This window comes from Hylaeus volcanicus, chromosome 2, assembly GCF_026283585.1.
Source record: "Hylaeus volcanicus isolate JK05 chromosome 2, UHH_iyHylVolc1.0_haploid, whole genome shotgun sequence".
Taxonomy (NCBI): domain Eukaryota; kingdom Metazoa; phylum Arthropoda; class Insecta; order Hymenoptera; family Colletidae; genus Hylaeus; species Hylaeus volcanicus.
In genome coordinates, this window is record NC_071977.1 from 2,277,888 (window position 1) to 2,284,985 (window position 7,098).

Consider the following 7,098-nt stretch of genomic DNA (forward strand, 5'->3'; position numbering starts at 1 on the left):
CGAAGAAAACCTTTCGCAAACACTTGAGCGTCGAGTTCCAAAAAAACAAACTAAGCACGCATTGCGCAAAAACCCAACGAATCCTCCTCGTTTCTTTCGTTGCCACGCAAAATATTCACCGTGCCTTCACCTCGATCCTCTGTTCCACTCCTGCACGCGTTACTCCACTTTCACCCCATATTCGGCCGCATGAAACGCCCCACGTGGCGAGGCTTGTCCGTGAGATAAGTGCTCGAATTATCGCTAATTATTCGGCCTGACGCTCAGCGGAGACTCGTTGATGAGGCCCGTAATTCAACGTTAATTAAAAAGTCGCGAGAGTCGCTCGAAGTCTTTTATCCTCCAGCAATTTTTTTTTCTTTTTCTTTTTTCTCGGTACAAAACTAAATTTCCCTCTCGCGGATGGTTGGGCATAAAAAAGGGGACGGGAGGGTGAAGTTCAACGCTCGGATTGCCCTCGCGCGTTCAGAGATGAACGTGCCCCGATGAAAATAATAGTCCCTCTTGGCGAGAACCGTTTCCCGCGGGCGTGCCTAATTGTTCGGTAATCTTTTCGCGAGTACCCGCGTTATTTCAAAGCTAAGAGAACGCCGCGGCCATCGCGGGGGTAAATACGCGTGGGCCGCAACAGGGAGCTCGGAAACGATCGTTTCCGTCGTTTCGACGGTCCTTCAGGAAAAGGGGCTGCGAACGACGCGGCACCGATGCTGTTATTACTCCTTCTGGGACGGGGGATGATTCGTTTAACCCTTAAATGGACAATGTTGTTTTTAAACAACATACTAAACGTCACAGATAAAATTGACCTTCTTTTATTTTTTTGTAATTTTGACAACTAGGAAAAAAAAAATCGTCCATTTAAGGGTTAATCTACTAGAGACAGTTGTTGATCGAATAAATAATAGATCGAAAGCTGTCCATCTTTCATTCGTTGTTAAATATACGCATATATACATACACTGTATATTCGAATCTGTGTATTATTAATATTATTCATTTATATGTTATACATTCATATCGTTCTTATAAAAAGAAGTAAAATGTATTTCAGAAACTGATACACAGAATTTTCCATTAAAATTCGAACCGTCAAGAAGTGTACAATCGATAATTATAATTTATAATTTAAGAAGTCTATAATTAGGACTTTGCCTTTCTGATTGTCGAATAATTTAAATAATTCTAAACCTCGCCAATAACGACGTTCGTACACTTTGATTCTGTACCACTTCCATTTACCCGCCAAATTCAATGGCTAGAAAATAGGTCGTTTTTAGAATTCGCGAAAAGTTATTCTTCTCGAGCGAAGAATAAGATTTTTTTTTTTTTTTTTTAAGCGAATGAATCTTATTTTTCACGAGCAACCGAGATAAAGACAGGATGGACAGGGGAATGAATAGGGGGAACCGTGAAAGAACAGGAATATTTAAGAACGTGGAACTCGAGGAGAAAGACGATAGCGGATGAGTGGAGAGAGTTAGTTCCCTCTCTGAAAATTGTTACCACCGACAAGCGGATAAAAGCTCCGTGAGCAGCTGAGGAGCTGAAATGCTTGATTTCCTGGAACCGTCGGACCGGTAACCATAATTTTCCAGATAAAATTTACGCCCGGAAACTTTATCCAACGCGGTACCATGGATAGTAATCGCTGCATTACCGTCGATCTTCCTTAATTAGATGTTTAACCCGAGAGCACTGGATATACATGTTATACTCCTCTGCGACCGATATTGTTGCCACTTGTATTAAATAAATACACAACGAAGGGATCGTTGCTCGGAAAATTGTCGGACATACATATTTTGTGAATTTTAGAATAATTTCGGTACGGATGTAGGATTCTCGTTAATACCATGTGTTTCTGTGTAAATATAGTAAATGAAAATCACGAAATAAACGTTAGTATTGAAATTTTGTAATATTCACGACTTTGATTGAACTTCCTTGAATTCTCATTAATACGAACAAATATACTTGGTTTATTCTATACTTTTGCAGACTGACCGATACACGTTTCTGTAAATATGAATTTATTTGAAAATGTTTCACCTTAGAAAATACGGTAATTATAGAGAACAGGTACATCCTCACCGATTTCGATGATTTTTAAATATGTTGTAGAAATCAACATTTTGAACAACTTTTTCCTATACATATAACCGTCGCTCGGCCTTAGTTTCCGAGATATTTGCAAAATACCATTGCTGCTACAACAATGAATATTGCGTATAACTACGCGTCCGTGACAGCGTGTGTGTTGTAAGCGTTCAGTCGTCGATTGTTGTGAGTCTGTATGCGTTAGCTATCATTCGCTGGTCGGCTCGGGTTTCAAAACAATCGACGACTGAACGCTTACACACACGCTGCCACAGACGCGTAGCTATACGCAATATTCATTGTAGTAGTAGCAATGATATTTTGCAAAATATCTCGGAAACCAAGGCCGAGCGACGATTATATGTATAGGAAAAAGTTATTCACAATGTTGATTTCTACAACATATTGAAAAATCATCGAAATCGGAGAGGATGTACCTGTTCTCTATAATTACCGAAAATACATATTATTGTATTGTTGTCATTTTTACCTTGTAATATTTGGTTCGATAATATAACAAAGTAAACAGCAAACGAGCTCGGATTTAATATTGACCATGCTCGCACCGTAAATATTTTGTACGCTGTGAGAAAGATATTATTGATCGATAACGATTCTCGATGGAAACTGATATTAGAATGAAAAAGCGGTATGAATATTTATGGAATATCATATTTTCATATTTATAACCATTCATCAATATTTATGTTGCTTAAAATTGAATTAAGAATGTTTAAAAACTCCTTTTAATCCTCAAAATTGTCAAGGTTATTTGTAACTTTCCATGTTATTATACCAGATGCCACGACTGATTGAGAATTATATTATCATACTAAAGAGAACTCAAGAGCAATGTAATAATATCATACTTTATTTAATTATCTTTATATTTCAACCTTTTGTCAATTTTATTCAATCGATGAAGATATGGCCATACTTTCTCGTTTTTAAACCGTCCTTCTTTTATTAATAAATTTCTTTTACAGGTTAAATATCTCCCAGTTAAATATTCAATTACATGAGCTAGTCAGATAGTTTTCGGTGCCTAGTTGCTTCCGCAACAAAATTAGCATTTCTCCTCGGTGTTCATAATTAATTGATCAACGATTAAGTGGTCGAAGGGGCTCGTTATACGCGCGGAATTCGATCGTTACGTTGTCACGCAATCGTACAAATTGTGGTAAACCGGTGTATCAGCAATTATTAAAGCGAGCTCCGGAAAATGGGCGTTTACTTCGAAAATTGCTGATCACGCCGGGAGCATTTCCGACGATGCGCGAATACTGTGCTCCCGGTGCATCGTGGCTCTGCACGTGACGCTTATTTACATGGATCTGCAGTATCATAATGCGCACGAGACCGCGGCAATTTAATATGCGATACGTTTGGCAGTCGAACATTTCCGTCTAAATTCGACAAAATAGCGCGCGCAATCTTCAAACGATTCGGAAACGTAGCATATGTAACGCAATTATGAGAACGCATTAGTATTTGGTATCCAAAGGAAACCTTGGAAGGAAATATGCACATTGATAAGATAAGGAAATGTGCTGCTTTTATATAGACAATTGATAGTCTTAACTTTTTATACGGAAATTATTTCAAATCTACTGATTCAGTGAGCTACTAATTTTGAATAATTACATTATTATTCGTTTCATTAATTTGAATACTCCATGAACAGAATCTTAATTTTGTCATTGGCCATTTACAATTGCTAAAATACCTCACGAAATATATATTTCTTTTTTATGTCTATATATATATTTCTGATATTATAATATAATTTCCATTGAATAATTTCCTTAAATAATTGGCCATCGTTTTATTCGATGTCAAGTTCCTGTATAAAAATGTAACATTTTTTATAGCGTCCCTTAGTATCTTCGACAAGCGCCAGTTACAAGAAAAATGAAGCATCTACTAGCATCACTGTTTACTTATAATTATTGAAAAAGGCCATCTACTAACACTGTTGTGTTTAAAAAAGGTAATAGGGATATTCCAGTGTTGGCATTCTGGATTATTCCGTATCAAAGGGGAAGAAGCTCCCAGCGAGCCGACCGACAAACGTGAACCAAACGGGTTCGTATAATTGCTTCAGATTTATCCCAAAATCCGCTGATCTAGCCAGAAACAGACCACCTCGCTGGTGCGGTGTGCTTTGGCGCGTAATTCGCTTCGCGGCGAAATATCGTGGACGGTGTACAAATTTATGCGAGATCCGCGCGCGGTGGCTCCGATCGATTGCCAGGATAATGCCACTGTAACAATGTTTGCCCTCGGTCGACTGACTGTGCCCTTTTCTGCGGACGAAAAAAAAATAGAACAGGTAATCACAGGTACGCTTACTAGAACGCCAACTGTATAATAAACAATTGATTAGAAAAGATCGAATGTATTCTGGTGTTATAATTCACGTTTAAAGAATCTATAAATAATACATCTTTAATATACGAATGCATAATTAATATATAGTTTGATATTTCAATTAATTTTTAGTATCATTAATTACATACACATGATTAATATAAGGGTGTCCCCCGAGTCGGGGAGGAGCCGGAAATGGGGGGTAGCTGAGGCGATTCTGAACAACAATTTCCTTTGCAAAAATGTCGGATGGGGCTTCGTTTAGGAGATATTAAGCGAAAACCCCGACCAATCAGAGCGCGCGTAGACCGTTGGAGCGGCCGCGGTAGCGAAGGCTACGCGCTAGGCGGCAGCGTCAATGGCCTTCGATGCACGCCGAGTCACTTGTTCGCGTACAAACGCGGCCGCTTAGCACGTAGCCTTCGCTACCGCGGCAGCTCCAACGGTATCCGCGCGCCCTGATTGGTCGGGGTTTTCGCTTAATATCTCCTCAACGAAGTCTCGTACAACATTTTCGCCAAGGAAAAAGTTGTTTCAAATTACCTCCCGAACCACCCCTTTCAAGGACCTCCAACATTTTTGGGACACCCTGTAGAATCCATAAATAATTTATCGCTGTAAACGTTTCCAAGGATAGAAGAAACGATAAAAAAATAAAATTGCTTTCATTGTAGAGAGATATCGATGTAAATACATCGATTAAAAATAGTGACGTAAATACATCGATTAATAAAAATAAACTAAATAGATTGAAAATTGAGTTGCTTCCGTTAAAATAAAATAATAATAAATAAATTGAAACAAATCGAAGGGTAAACAATGAATTGTTCGGCAATGACTAGCGTACCTACGAGAAAACCTTTTCATTTTTCGTGGGATCGGATTGCAGGGACTCGGGCCAAGCTTGCGTCAAGCTTTTTACGTGTTAAGGACGCAGTTGGTCCGCAGGAAACGTTCACACTCCAAGAATTTGCGCGAACTCGCTCGGGCCGAGGCGGCGGAGCACGGTTTCGAGGCGGAAATCGTTGAAGGTTTGGATTTCAAAGGCAAGTTTCGCAGTCAAATTAACTGGCCGTGTAATTCGGCCGACCACGAAGGGATAAGCGAAAGTTTTAACAGAGGCCAGTGTACGCACACGATTCGGACGAAGTTGGAAACTTTTTTTTTGCGGGAACGTTGACGTTAGGGACACGTGAGATTAAAACTGTTGGTTTGAGATTAATATAAATTGCGATAAAGCTACATTTATAGAGCAATGGTAAAATTGGACTTTGGAACTTTAAATACTTTACATAAATAAATTGACTTTAAGTAAGAATACTTTAAAATTGATGTCGTAATTAATAATACAAATAAAATGTATAAACTTATGCCGGATTTGAAACAGGTCACGTAAATAACTCGTTCGTTTTCGAAGATAGAAGAAAATGCATTTGTATAGTATACAATAATAATTGTGATACATTAGCTACCCTGGAAAGTCCAACCAATTATGAACTTCAAATTATAAATCGTATAAATCGAAATCTAACAGCGTAAAGAAAAATTGAATTTTTAAAATAACAGTACAACGAATGTTTCCATCGACGAGAACCCTGTAAAATTTGCCCGAATGAATACCAACAGTTTCAAGTAAACAGGAAACGACGGACAAATACTTCTGCGACTCGCTGTACGGACGTCGATGACCAGTGGGTCTATAATAAAATAAGGTGTCAAACATATAAAATTCACGATACGAGTATTTTCCAAGTGATCGTAAATCGAAGTATCGTAAATGACCAGCGCCGTAAAAGGCGCCGTCGGAAATCGTCCGACGTTAGAATTTAATGTCGCGAGATCGACACGCGGGGCACGTGGACGCCAGCGTGAACCGGAAGTAGGACAGAATCCGAAAAGAACACGGCGAAAATAGGAAGAACGAACGAAAATGTGATTTCTGTTGCGAGTTCGGTCGCCATTATTCGATCCGGGCCAGTGACCCTCGACCATTTTTGCTTAGTTGCTTTTACTATCTTTTACGATTGCTATTCGTTGGTAAAAATAGTGGTGTATGATGCAATAAGGGAAATTAGGGTAAAATATAGAAAGACAATAAGGATATAGGATTAGATATAGGAATAGGATTAAATTAATTAAATTGGACCATTGATATTGGGACTTTCGACACTTTCGATTGAAATATCGTATGAAGAAATAATGAAGATATTATTATTGATATTGTTGATAGTATTGTAGGAGTCTAAACGAAAAATAAGGCACGGGGATTCGAAGCCACGATCCTCGGATCCACAGTCGACCGCTTTACCTACGCGATCAATCCCGTAGCCTACGTTTCGTGTTCTTATTTGACTCATTGTTGGGTATGGGAGGCGCGGATACTACACTCGGCTATCGTGAATTGATATTTATTCGCCCTCGAATGTCCGTTTTCTCGGGTTTCGCGTCTCAACAACAGTGCGCGCCGCACCCTCTTTCGCGAGTGTACTCCCCTCTCTCTTTCTCTCTCGGGTTTCGCGTCACAACAACAGTGCGCGCCGCACCCTCTTTCGCGAGTGTACTCCCCTCTCTCTTTCTGGAACGTTGTTCTCTCTCGACGCCTCATTGTTGCCCGCTCCACCGTCCTTCGCG

General features: G+C 39.4%; 1 protein-coding gene across 1 annotated transcript in view; it reads right to left on the reverse strand.

Moving 5' to 3' along the window:
- LOC128872715 (neurexin-3b) overlaps positions 1-7,098 on the reverse strand; it is a 347,065-nt gene that overhangs the window by 46,458 nt on the left and 293,509 nt on the right. The window lies entirely within an intron of this gene.